The sequence below is a fragment of the Aethalodelphis obliquidens genome, unplaced genomic scaffold (assembly GCF_003676395.1).
Source record: "Aethalodelphis obliquidens isolate GAN/ISIS:26980383/991018 unplaced genomic scaffold, ASM367639v1 scaffold34, whole genome shotgun sequence".
Classification (NCBI taxonomy): domain Eukaryota; kingdom Metazoa; phylum Chordata; class Mammalia; order Artiodactyla; family Delphinidae; genus Aethalodelphis; species Aethalodelphis obliquidens.
The window spans coordinates 7,678,438-7,691,190 of record NW_020837978.1 but is presented as its reverse complement, the minus strand read 5'-3'; the positions used below and the strand labels follow the sequence as shown (position 1 = coordinate 7,691,190).

General features: G+C 43.1%; 1 protein-coding gene across 6 annotated transcripts in view; it reads right to left on the bottom strand.

Annotated features, from left to right (window-relative positions):
• The window catches only part of GCNT2 (glucosaminyl (N-acetyl) transferase 2 (I blood group)), a 147,580-nt gene extending 135,102 nt beyond the window's left edge, over window positions 1-12,478 (bottom strand). For all 6 annotated transcript variants that reach the window (XM_027128347.1, XM_027128339.1, XM_027128344.1 and 3 more), the window contains exon 1: window positions 12,395-12,478. The gene's annotated coding sequence lies outside the window, so the exon portion shown is untranslated. The remainder of the gene's footprint in view (window positions 1-12,394) is intronic.
• Between the last annotated feature and the right edge of the window lie 275 nt (window positions 12,479-12,753).

Here is a 12,753-nt window from a genome sequence, read left to right as displayed (position 1 = left end):
ATGGAACCCACAGCCGGCCATGTTATCAACCATCCACACCCACCAGGAGGTGAACCTACAACCAAGAATACTCTACCTGGCAAGGCTTTCATTCAGATTTCACGGAGAGATTAAAAATTTTGCAGCAAAAGCTCATAGAAAAAGATATCAAATTTCTGGTTACGGGGCTGGGGGGTGCTGAGGGGGTGCAGGAGGATGGCAGGAGGGAGAACTGGAGGAAGGCTGTCAAAAACTACAAACTTGTGGGCTTCCCTGGTGGCACAGTGGTTGAGAGTCCGCCTGCCGATGCAGGGGACACGGGTTCACTCCCCAGTCCGGGAAGATCCCACATGCCACGGAGCGGCTGGGCCCGTGAGCTATGGCCACTGAGCCTGCGTGTCTGGAGCCTGTGCTCTGCAACGGGAGAGGCCACAGCAGTGAGAGGCCCGTGTACCGCAAAAAAAAAAAAAAAAAAGTATAAACTTGCAGTTATAATAAATATAAATAAATAGTAGGGACATAATGTACAACATTACAAATATAATTAACACTGCTGTATGTTATATATGCAAGTTAAGAGAGTAAATCCTAAGAGTTCTCATCACAAGAAAAAATTTTTTTCCATTTCTTTAATTTTGGTTGGGGTTTTTTTGTTTGTTTTTCACATCTTTATTGGAGTATAACTGCTTCACAATGTTGTGTTAGTTTCTGCTGTACAACAAACTGAATCAGCCATACGTATACATATATCCCCATAGCCCCTCCCTCTTGAGCCTCCCTCCCACTCTCCCTAGCCCACCCCTCTAGGTGGTCACAAAGCACCGAGCTGATCTCCCTGTGCTATGCAGCTGCTTCCCGCTAGCTATCTATTTTACATTTGGTAGTGTATATATGTCCATGCTACTCTCTCACTTCGTCCCAGCTTCCCCTTCATCCTGTGTCCTCAAGTCTCTTCTCTACGTCTGCATCTTTATTCCTGCCCTGCCACTAGGTTCACCAGTACCACTTTTTCAGTTTCCATATATATGCGTTAACATACGGTATTTGTTTTTCTCTTTCTGACTTACTTCACTCTGTATGATAGATTCTAGGTCCATCCACCTCATTACAAAAAACTCAATTTCGTTCCTTTTTATGGCTGAGTAATATTCCATTGTATATATGTGCCACATCTTCTTTATCCATTCATCTGTTGATGGACACTTAGGTTGCTTCCATGTCCTAGCTATTGTAAATAGTGCTGCAGTGAACATTGTGGGATGGGTCTCTTTTTCATTCACAGTTTTCTCAGGGTATATGCCCAGTAGTGGGATTGCTGGGTTATATGGTAATTCTATTTTTATTTTTTTAAGGAACCTCCATACTGTTCTCCATAGTGGCTGTATCAATTTACATTCCCACCAACAGTGCAGGAGGGTTCCCTTTTCTCCACACCCTCTCCAGCATTTATTGTTTGTAGATTTTTTGATGATGGTAATTCTGACTGGTGTGAGGTGATGCCTCATTGTGGTTTTGATTTGCATTTCTTTAATGATTAGTCCTCCATCCTGACTCTGCCCCCCTTTTAATTTTGTTTTTATATTAGATGGTGGATGTTCCCTAAAGTTACTGTGAGAATCATTTCAAGATGTATGTAAATCATATCATTATGTTGTCCATGTTAAACTTACACGGTGCTGTGTATCAACTGTATCTCAATAAAATTTGGAAGAAGAAATAAAAATAGTTTAGAAAATAAAAAAGAACCAAACAAAAATTCTGGAGCTGTAGAATACAATGACTGAAATGAAGAATTCAAGAGAGAGCTCCAACAGCAGACATGACCAATCAGAAGTGAGCTTGAAGACAGATCAACTGAAATTATTCAATCAGAGGAGCAAAAAGGAAAAGGAATGAAAAAGACGTAAGTCATTCAATGTAGTTATCCGTCACTACAAACCTCCTTTTAAAAGACATACAGATGGCCAATAGGTACAAGAAAAGGTGCTCTATATCACTAATCATCAGGGAAATGTAAATTGAAACCACACTGAGATATCATCTCACACCTGTTAGCAACAAAAAGAGATGGCAAGTGATGGTGAGGGTGTGGTCGATCTTCAGGGCATTACTCCAGCTCAAATAAGCCAGACACAGGAAGACAAATACTGTGTGATCTCACTTATATGTGGAACCAAAAAAACCAACCTCATAGAAACAGAGAGTAGAATGATGGTTACCAGGGGCTGGGGGTATGGGGTGGAGGAAGTGGAGTGATGTTGGACAAAGGGTTACCAACTTCTAGTTTTGAGTTGAATCAGTCCTGGCAGTCTAACATAGATGATTATAGTTGATAATATTGTATTGTATACTTGAAAATTGCTAAACGAGGAACTCTTAAATGTTCTCACCACACACACACAAAAAGGTACTTATGTGATGTAGGTTTTAGCTAATACTATGATAATAATTATTTTGCAATATGTATCAAGTCAAAACACCATACACCTTGAAAACTTACACAATGTTATATGTCAATTATATCTCAATACAGCCAGAAAAAACCCAAACATATCTCTTAAATTCCCAGAATGTTCCCCATAGGGCCACACCTCATATGAGCATCCTTTTAATAGTCCAGTCTTCCATTGTCCAATCACCTGACCATATGACCAGGCCATTAGCTACTGCACATGAGTCAGTGAAAACCCAAATGTAGGAGTTTTTCCCATCGTTCAATTCTTCCATCGCTGCTAGGAAAATAGCCTGCAATTCAGCCCATTGAGCTGATTTATTCTTACTTTCTTTAATCGGTCTTTCCAGACAGGATACTGTTTATTCATCTTGCAACTGTCATCTGTAAACCAGGCAGCTCTTTGCTGGTCAACTAACAGATGTTCATAGTGCCACTGGCCATGAGGCAGTAAGTCCCAGCAGTTCTTCAAGTGGTTCCAAAGTCAGTCATGGGGAAAAGCATCTACCTGCTGTGGGCATGGTGAGTACCACCCTGCGTTCCCCTGGTAGCATGCTCCTGTGTAAACCATTTCCATTTTGTATGGAACTCCTCTGAGCACTGCCCTCCTTGTAAGAGTGTTTCTCTGACATTACCAGGACACTGTGGATACTTCAGATTTCATGATTTTGGATGACCTACAGTTATTGAGGCAGTCCAAATCAATGCCCAATAGCTCACTAGTAATTGTTTCTCAAATAATGTGTAAGGGGCAGGGGGCAGAATTTGGAAAATTTCTGGTCCAAAATCCCAATGGCTGCCACTGGTAGGTGCTCATGGGCTTATGCCGCTGGCTCTGGTCTGCATGAGTGGGAGAGGCAGACACTTGCCAAATCATATTTGAGTGGGGATCCCAACGGCCCAAAGGTGGTGAAAGAGCCATCACGTTTTGTAATTCAGACACATCCTGCTTTTGTTCAGATCCTCAACTAGATACGGCTTTCCTCTGGGTATCCTTACAGATAGGACCTGGTGTATTTCCAGATGTAGAATATGCATTCTCCAGAACCCAAATAAGCTAATCAAAGGCTGGAGGTTGGGTTGGGTTCTAAGGGTGAGTGGTGACAGCACTTTATTTTTTCGTCTCTTATGGAATATCTTGAATGGCTCTGGACCATGACATTCCTAAGAGTTTCACGTTTTAGGCAGGCTCTCGGATCTTTGCTAGATCTATTAACCAGCTTCAGTTGGTCACGTGACCCATCGTGGCATTCAAGTCAGTCCTAGCTTGCTCTGCAGTTTCCAATACTTTCGTAATGTCATCAGTATGCTATAATCTTACACTCAGGACCTGCAACAAGGCCAAATCCCTTCTGATCCAATTATGACAGTAAACTGGTGAGTTCAGGTAATCTTGCGACAGGACAGTGATCTCAAATTGGAGTTCTTCTCACATGACGACAGTTGGCTCTTCTTGAGTTTGCAACAGAGAAGCGTTCTCGAGATTAAGCAGAGTCCCAGTCTTCTTGAGCCTGTTGTATTTTTCGAGGGTGAAGCTGGGGCCGTGGGCAACACAACCTTAGTGAAGCCTCACTGGTCTGCTGTGAATCTTCAGGCCCCATCCACCTTTTCCCTGTGCCACTCAGGGCTACTCTGCAGAGCATTCATTGGTACCAGCCCGCCAGCTTCTAGCATGTCATTAATTAAAGTGGTAATCTCCTTTTGCCAACGAGGTATTCTATATTGTTTTAAATCAACCACTGTGTGCGCGCAGCAGTCCTCAGGTTCCCATCCATCTTGTCCAATCAAGACCGGCCCGAGGGCAAACTTACATGCCTTGTGTTTTACAAACTTAATTAGGAGAAGCAATGCCTAGTAGGACATAATACCCATCCCAATAATGCATTCAGGTATAGGAGCCATTACCATTTCACATAAAATCTGTCTGAAAATCCCAATTTTCATTCAAACTTTCTTTCTTTTTTTCTTGGTAGTGCCACACTGCTTGCAGGATCTTAGTTCCCCAACCAGGGATTGAACCCAGGCCCTCAGCAGTGAGAGTGCGGAGTCCTAACCACTGGACCGCCAGGGAAGTTCCCAGACTTTCACCTTAATCCCGTCAGCCACTGCATCTCCATCCTCCCCATCTAAACTTAGCTCACATTAAGACTTCACCAACAGGTTTCAGATTCACAGTGCATTGGGCCCCTGCGTCAAGGAGTCTCAGAAAATCTCCCCCTCTCACCTCCACCCCCTCATTTTACCCACACTTGGGCACAGGCCTTGGGTCCCTGGCTAGGGGTGGGGCTGTCAGTCTTTATACATCCGTCTATACACATATGCACATACAAGGATATTTGTTGTAGCATCACTCATAGTGGGAAAAAAAAGAGAACAGAGTGATTTTCAAATGTTTCATATGCACTCATGTGCACTAAGGACCAAGGAGTGTTAGGCAGCCTTTTAAATGTTGATGAGAAAAAGCAAGATGAAGAAACACATTTACAATATCATCTCATTTTTGCAAATCGAAAGATAGCAAAAACCTGTATGTCTCTCTCAGTATGTTAATATTTATATGATTAAATGAGTAAGTATTATATCAACCAGGGTTCTTCGGATTTTTACTTTAAGGTATTGGCTCATGCAACTGCGGGGCTGACAAGTTTGAAACCTGTAGGGCAGGGTGCCAGGCTGGTAACCCAGGCAGAATTTTGATGTTTCTGTCCTCAGGGGACCTGTTTTTGCTCTTAAGGCCTTCAACACCCACATTATTGAGGGTCATCTCCTTTACCTAAAGTCAACTGATTGTAGATGTCAACATTATCTACAAAACACCTTCACAGCAACACCTAGACTAGTGTATGATTAAATTACTGGGTACTATAACCTACCCAGGTCGACACATCAAACTAACCATTGAGAAGAAAACTAACCATTTGAGAAGAAAAACATGGCAGTTACATGAGCTACCTTGGGGGGCTGAGGATGGAGGGAAAGTTAATGCGGGGGGTGGGAAGAGGAAGAAAAGAAGGAGTAACCAAGTGAAAACGGGGGGGAGGCATATATCTGCTCACTTGATACACTGAGGGAGCACTACGTATTATCTGAGTATATATGCGTAAAGAAATTAAATATATTTTTACCAAAGAAAAGCAAACAATTTCCTCTTTTTCTACTTAAAAAGCTTCAAGTTCTGGGCTTCCCTGGTGGCGCAGTGGTTGCGAGTCTGCCTGCCGATGTAGGGGACACGGGTTCGTGCCCCGGTCCGGGAGGATCCCACATGCCGCGGAGCAGCTGGGCCCATGAGCCATGGCCGCTGAGCCTGCACGTCCGGAGCCTGTGCTCCGCAACGGGAGAGGCCACAACAGTGAGAGGCCCACGTACCGCAAAAAAAAAAAAAAAGCTTCAAGTTCCACCACCTAGTTTCTCTTCATCTCCTCCTGTGAGTAAATATCTAGAGAGAATCTCTGCCCACAGGATCCTTGAAAAAGCAAATTGCCCACAGAGACCAAGGGGTGATTCTTGGCAGGATTTCAGAGTGCTGTCCCCTGCAAGTTCAGCCTCTGCTCGGCCAGCACGCAGCCCTTGTCTTCACCACATTCTACCATTTGCCAGCATCCCCTCCCCAAATCCCATAGCTGATCCATGGCTTTTATGGCTTCCCTCAAAAAGATGAGTGGGTGGGGCTTCCGGGAAGATGGAGGAAGAGTAAGTCGCGGAGATCACCTTCCTCCCCACAGATACACCACAAATACATCTACACGTGGAACAACTCCTACAGAACACCTACTGAACGCTGGCAGAAGACCTCAGACCTCCCAAACGGTAAGAAACCCCCCACGTACCTGGGTAGGGCAAAAGAAAAAAGAATAAATAGAGACAAAATAATAGGGACGGGACCTGCACCAGTGGGAGGGAGCTGTGAAGGAGGAAAGGTTTAAACACACTAGGAAGCCCCTTCGCGGGCGGAGACTGCGGGTGGCGGAGGGGGGAGTTTCGGAGCCGCGGAGGAAGGAGAGCGTAGCCACAGGGGTGCGGAGGGCAAAGCGGGGAGATTCCCACACAGAGGATCAGGGCCGACCGGCACTCACCTGCCCCAGAGGCTTGTCTGCTCACCCGCCGGGGCGGGCGGGGCTGCGAGCTGAGGCTCGGGCTTCGGTCGGAGGCAGGGAGAGGACTGGGGTTGGCGGCGTGAACACAGCCTGCAGGGGGTTAGTGCGCCACGGCTAGCCGGGAGGGAGTCCGGGGAAAAGTCTGGACCTGCCGAAGAGGCAAGAGACTTTTTCTTCCCTCTTTGTTTCCTGGTGGCGAGGAGAGGGGATTCAGAGCGCCGCTTAAAGGAGCTCCAGAGACGGGCGCGAGCCGCGGCTAACAGCGCGGACCCCAGAGACGGACAAGAGACGCTAAGGCTGCTGCTGCCGCCACCAGAAAGCCTGTGTGCGAGCACAGGTCACTCTCCACATCCCCTTCCCCGGAGCCTGTGCAGCCCGCCACTGCCAGGGTCCCGGGATCCAGGGACAACTCCCCCGGGAGAACGCACGGCGCGCCTGGTGCAACGTCACGCCGGCCTCTGCCGCCTCAGGCCCGCCCCGCACGCAGTGCCCCTCCCTCCCCCCGGCCTGAGTGAGCCAGAGCCCCCAATCAGCGGCTCCTTTAACCCCATCCTGTCTGAGCGAAGAACAGACGCCCTCCGGCGACCTACGCACAGAGGCGGGGCCAAATCCAAAGCTGAAACCCGGGAGCTGTGAGAACAAAGACGAGAAAGGGAAATCTCTCCCAGCAGCCTCAGAAGCAGCGGATTAAAGCGCCACAATCAACTTGATGTACCTGCATCTGTGGAATACATGAATAGAGAACGAATCATCCCAAATTAAGGAGGTGGACTTTGAGAGCAAGATTTATGATTTTTTCCCCATTTCCTCTTTTTCCGTGTGGATGAAAGGCTCTTGGTGCTGCACCCAGGAGTCACTGCTGTGCCTCTGAGGTGGGAGAGCCAACTTCAGGACACTGGTCCACAAGAGACCTCCCAGCTCCACATAATATCAAACGGCGAAAATCTCCCAGAGACCTCCATCTCAACACCAGCACCCAGCTTCACTCAACGACCAGCAAGCTACAGTGCTGGACATCCTATGCCAAACAACTAGCAAGACAGGAAAATATACACACCCATTAACAGAGAGGCTGCCTAAAATCATAATAAGTCCACAGACACCCCAAAACACACCACCAGACGTGGACCTGCCCACCAGAAAGACAAGATCCAGCCTCATCCACCAGAACACAGACACTAGTCCCCTACACCAGGAAGCCTACACAACCCACTGAACCAACCTCAGCCACTGGGGACAGACACCAAAAACAACGGGAACTACGAACCTGCAGCCTGCAAAAAGGAGACCCCAAAAACAGTAAGATAAGCAAAATGAGAAGACAGAAAAACACACAGCAGATGAAGGAGCAAGATAAAAACCCACCAGACCTAACAAATGAAGAGGAAATAGGCAGTCTACCTGAAAAAGAATTCAGAATAATGACAGTAAAGATGATCCAAAATCTTGGAAATAGAGTAGACAAAATGCAAGACACATTTAACAGGGACCTAGAAGAATTAAAGATGAAACAAACAATGATGAACAACACAATAAATGCAATGAAAAATACTCTAGATGGGATCACTAGCAGAATAACTGAGGCAGAAGAATGGATAAGTGACCTGGAAGATAAAATAGTGGAAATAACTACTGCAGAGCAGAATAAAAAAGAATGAAAAGAACTAAGGACAGTCTCAGAGACCTCTGGGACAACATTAAATGCACCAACATTCGAATTATAGGGGTTGCAGATGAAGAAGAGAAAAAGGAAGGAACTGAGAAAATATTTGAAGAGATTAGAGTTGAAAACTTCCCTATTATGGGAAAGGAAATAGTTAATCAAGTCCAGGAAGCACAGAGAGTCCCATACAGGATAAATCCAAGGAGAAATACACAAGATTTAAATTATACATTAAACAAGATGGACTTCATTGATATTTATAGGACATTCCATCCAAAACCAACAGAATACACATTTTTCTCAAGTGCTCATGGAACGTTCTCCAGGATAGATCATATCTTGGGTCACAAATCAAGCCTTGGTAAATTTAAGAAAATTGAAATTGTATCAAGTTATCTTTTCCAACCACAATGCTATGAGACTAGTTATCAATTACAGGAAAAGATCTGTAAAAAATACAAACACATGGAGGCTAAACAATACACTACTTAATAACGAAGTGATCACTGAAGAAATCTAAGAGGAAATAAAAAATACCTAGAAACAAATGACACTGGAGACACAATGACCCAAAATCTATGGGATGCAGCAAAAGCAGTTCTAAGAGGGAAGTTTATAGCAATACAATCCTACTTTAAGAAACAGGAAACATCTCGAATAAACAACCTAACCTTGCACCTAAAGCAATTAGAGAAAGAAGAACAAAAAAAACCCCAAAGTTAGCAGAAGGAAAGAAATCATAAAAATTAGATCAGAAATAAATGAAAAAGAAATGAAGGAAACGATAGCAAAGATCAATAAACCTAAAAGCTGGTTCTTTGAGAAGATAAACAAAATTGATAAACCATTAGCCAGACTCATCAAGAAAAAAAGGGAGAAGACTGAAATCAATAGAATTAGAAATGAAAAAGGAGAAGTAACAACTGACACTGCAGAAATACAAAAGATCATGAGAGATTACTACAAGCAACTCTATGCCAATAAAATGGACAACCTGGAAGAAATGGACAAATTCTTAGAAATGCACAACCTGCCAAGACTGAATCAGGAAGAAATAGAAAATATGAACACACCAATCACAAGCACTGAAATTGAAACTGTGATTAAAAATCTTCCAACAAACAAAAGCCCAGGACCAGATGGCTTCACAGCCGAATTCTATTAAACATTTCGAGAAGAGCTAACACCTATCCTTCTCAAACTCTTCCAAAATATAGCAGAGGGAGGAACACTCCCAAACTCATTCTACGAGGCCACCATCACCCTGATACCAAAACCAGACAAGGATGTCACAAAGAAAGAAAACTACAGGCCAATATCACTGATGAACATAGATGCAAAAATCCTCAACAAAATACTAGCAAACAGAATCCAACAGCACATTAAAAGGATCATGCACCATGATCAAGTGGGGTTTATTCCAGGAATGCAAGGATTCTTCAATATACGCAAATCAATCAACGTGATACACCATATTAAAAAATTTAAGGAGAAAAACCATATGATCATCTCAATAGATGCAGAGAAAGCTTTTGAAAAAATTCAACACCCATTTATGATAAAAACCCTGCAGACAGTAGGCATAGAGGGAACTTTCCTCAACATAATAAAGGCCATATATGACAAACCCACAGCCAACATCGTCCTCAATGGTGAAAAACTGAAAGCATTTCCACTAAGATCAGGAACAAGACAAGTTTGCCCACTCTCACCACTCTTATTCAACATAGTTTTGGAAGTTTTAGCCACAGCAATCAGAGAATAAAAGGAAATACAAGGAATCCAAATCAGAAAAGAAGAAGTAAAGCTGTCACTGTTTGCAGATGATATGATACTCTACATAGAGAATCCTAAAGATGCTACCAGAAAGCTACTAGAGCTAATCAATGAATTTGGTAAAGTAGCAGGATACAAAATTAATGCACAGAAATCTCTGGCGTTCCTATACACTAATGATGAAAAATCTGAAAGTGAAATCAAGGAAACACTCCCATTTACCATTGCAACAAAAAGAATAAAATATCTAGGAATAAACCTATCTAAGGAGACAAAAGACCTGTATGCAGAAAATTATAAGACACTGATGAAAGAAATTAAAGATGATACAAATAGATGGAGAGATACACCATGTTCTTGGATTGGAAGAATCAACATTGTGAAAATGACTCTACTACCCAAAGCAATCTACAGATTCAATGCAATTCCTATCAAACTACCACTGGCATTTTTCACAGAACTAGAACAAAAAATGTCACAGTTTGTATGGAAACACAAAAGACCCCAAATAGCCAAAGCAATCTTGAGAATGAAAAATGGAGCTGGAGGAATCAGGCTCCCTGACTTCAGACTATACTACAAAGCTACAGTAATCAAGACAGTCTGGTACTGGCACAAAAACAGAAATATAGATCAATGGCACAGGATAGAAAGCCCAGAGGTAAACGCACGCACATATGGTCACCTTATCTTTGATAAAGGAGGCAGGAATGTACAGTGGAGAAAGGACAGCTTCTTCAATAAGTGGTGCTGGGAAAACTGGACAGGTACATGTAAAAGTAAGAGATTAGATCACTCCCTAACACCATACACAAAAATAAGCTCAAAATGGATTGAAGACCTAAATGTAAGGCCAGAAACTATCAAACTCTTAGAGGAAAACATAGGCAGGACACTCTATGACATAAATCACAGCAAGATCCTTTTTGACCCACCTCCTAGAGAAATGGAAATAAAAACAAAAATAAACAAATGGGACCTAATGAAACTTCAAAGCTTTTGCACAGCAAAGGAAACCATAAACAAGACCAAAAGACAACCCACAGAATGCGAGAAAATATTTGCAAATGAAGCAACTGACAAAGGATTAATCTCCAAAATTTATAAGTAGCTCATGCAGCTTAATAACAAAAAAACAAATAATCCAATCCAAAAATGGGCAGAAGACCTAAATAGACATTTCTCCAAAGAAGATATACAGACTGCCAACAAACACATGAAAGAATGCTCAACATCATTAATCATTAGAGAAATGCAAATCAAAACTACAATGAGATAACATCTCACACCAGTCAGAATGGCCATCATCAAAAAATCTAGAAACAATAAATGCTGGAGAGGGTGTGGAGAAAAGGGAACCCTCTTGCACTGTTGGTGGGAATGTAAATTGATACAGCCACTGTGGAGAACAGTATGGAGGTTCCTTAAAAAACTACAAATAGAACTACCATACGACCCAGCAATCCCACTACTGGGCATATACCCTGAGAACACCATAATTCAAAAAGAGTCATGTACCAAAATGTTCATTGCAGCTCTATTTACAATAGCCAGGAGATGGAAACAACCTAAGTGCCCATCATCGGATGAATGGATAAAGAAGATGTGGCACATATGTACAATGGAATATTACTCAGCCATAAAAAGAAACGAAATTGGGCTATTTGTAATGAGGTGGATAGACCTAGAGTCTGTCATACAGAGTGAAGTAAGTCAGAAAGAGAGAGACAAATACCATATGCTAACACATATATATGGAATTTAAGGGAAAAAAATGTCATGAAGAACCAGGGGTAAGACAGGAATAAAGACACAGACCTACTAGAGAATGGACTTGAGGATATGGGGAGGCGGAAGGATAAGCTGTGACAAAGCGAGAGAGAGGCATGGACATACATACACTACCAAACGTAAGGTAGATAGCTAGTGGGAAGCAGCCGCATAGCACAGGGAGATCAGAAAAAAAAAAAAAAAAAAAAAAAGATGAGTGGGTCCTGTCAGATTTCTCTTGGAAATGTCAACCAAGCAAGGAAAGCCATTTCCAGTTAGTAGTGAGTCTTTAAACGGAACAGCTCTGACGTGGAGGGAAGCTGGCGGGTGTCCATGGAGGCATGTCCCGGAAGATGTGGAAATGAAAGAAGATGGTTTGAAGAAAGAGGAACAGAGCCAGTGCCCAGAGGAGTCTAGAGGGCGTGTAGCCCTGGCAGAGAGAGGCATCATATAATGGTTATGGAAAGAGAATTTACCAAATGTATAAATCAGGGCTTGATTCAGTATATATCACCTTAATGTAAACAGATTTCTCCGGAGCCAGTTTGGTCCTTAGGCAGTAAAATTACTCCAGTCTTTCTTCCTGCAGTCTTATTTCTGCATTTCTTTTCACATTCTAAATCCACACCCCCTTACACCAAAGACAACCACAGTACTCACCCAGCTCCAGCACTCGCTCACTTCTAAGAAATAGACTCACATCAGACTTCAGTAGCTGGAGACAAAATGAAATAACTTCCTGTTTCAGAGCTCTCTGAAACAACTCTGCAAGCCACACCCAAGGCTTTTGTTCATGTGGGATAGGCAGTTCTAAATATTTTCAGGCTCTTGCCTTGTATACTTTACATGGTTGTCACTTTGAGTAGAAGAAAAATGGAGATGGGCCCCAGATCAGACTACGCCTGAAAATCTCTAACCTCTGGAAAAAAGCCAAAACCCAAATCAAACCTTTGCTGTTTTATTTTAAAATGTATTTTATCACTATAGTATGGGCACATAATTTTAAAACTAGAAAATAC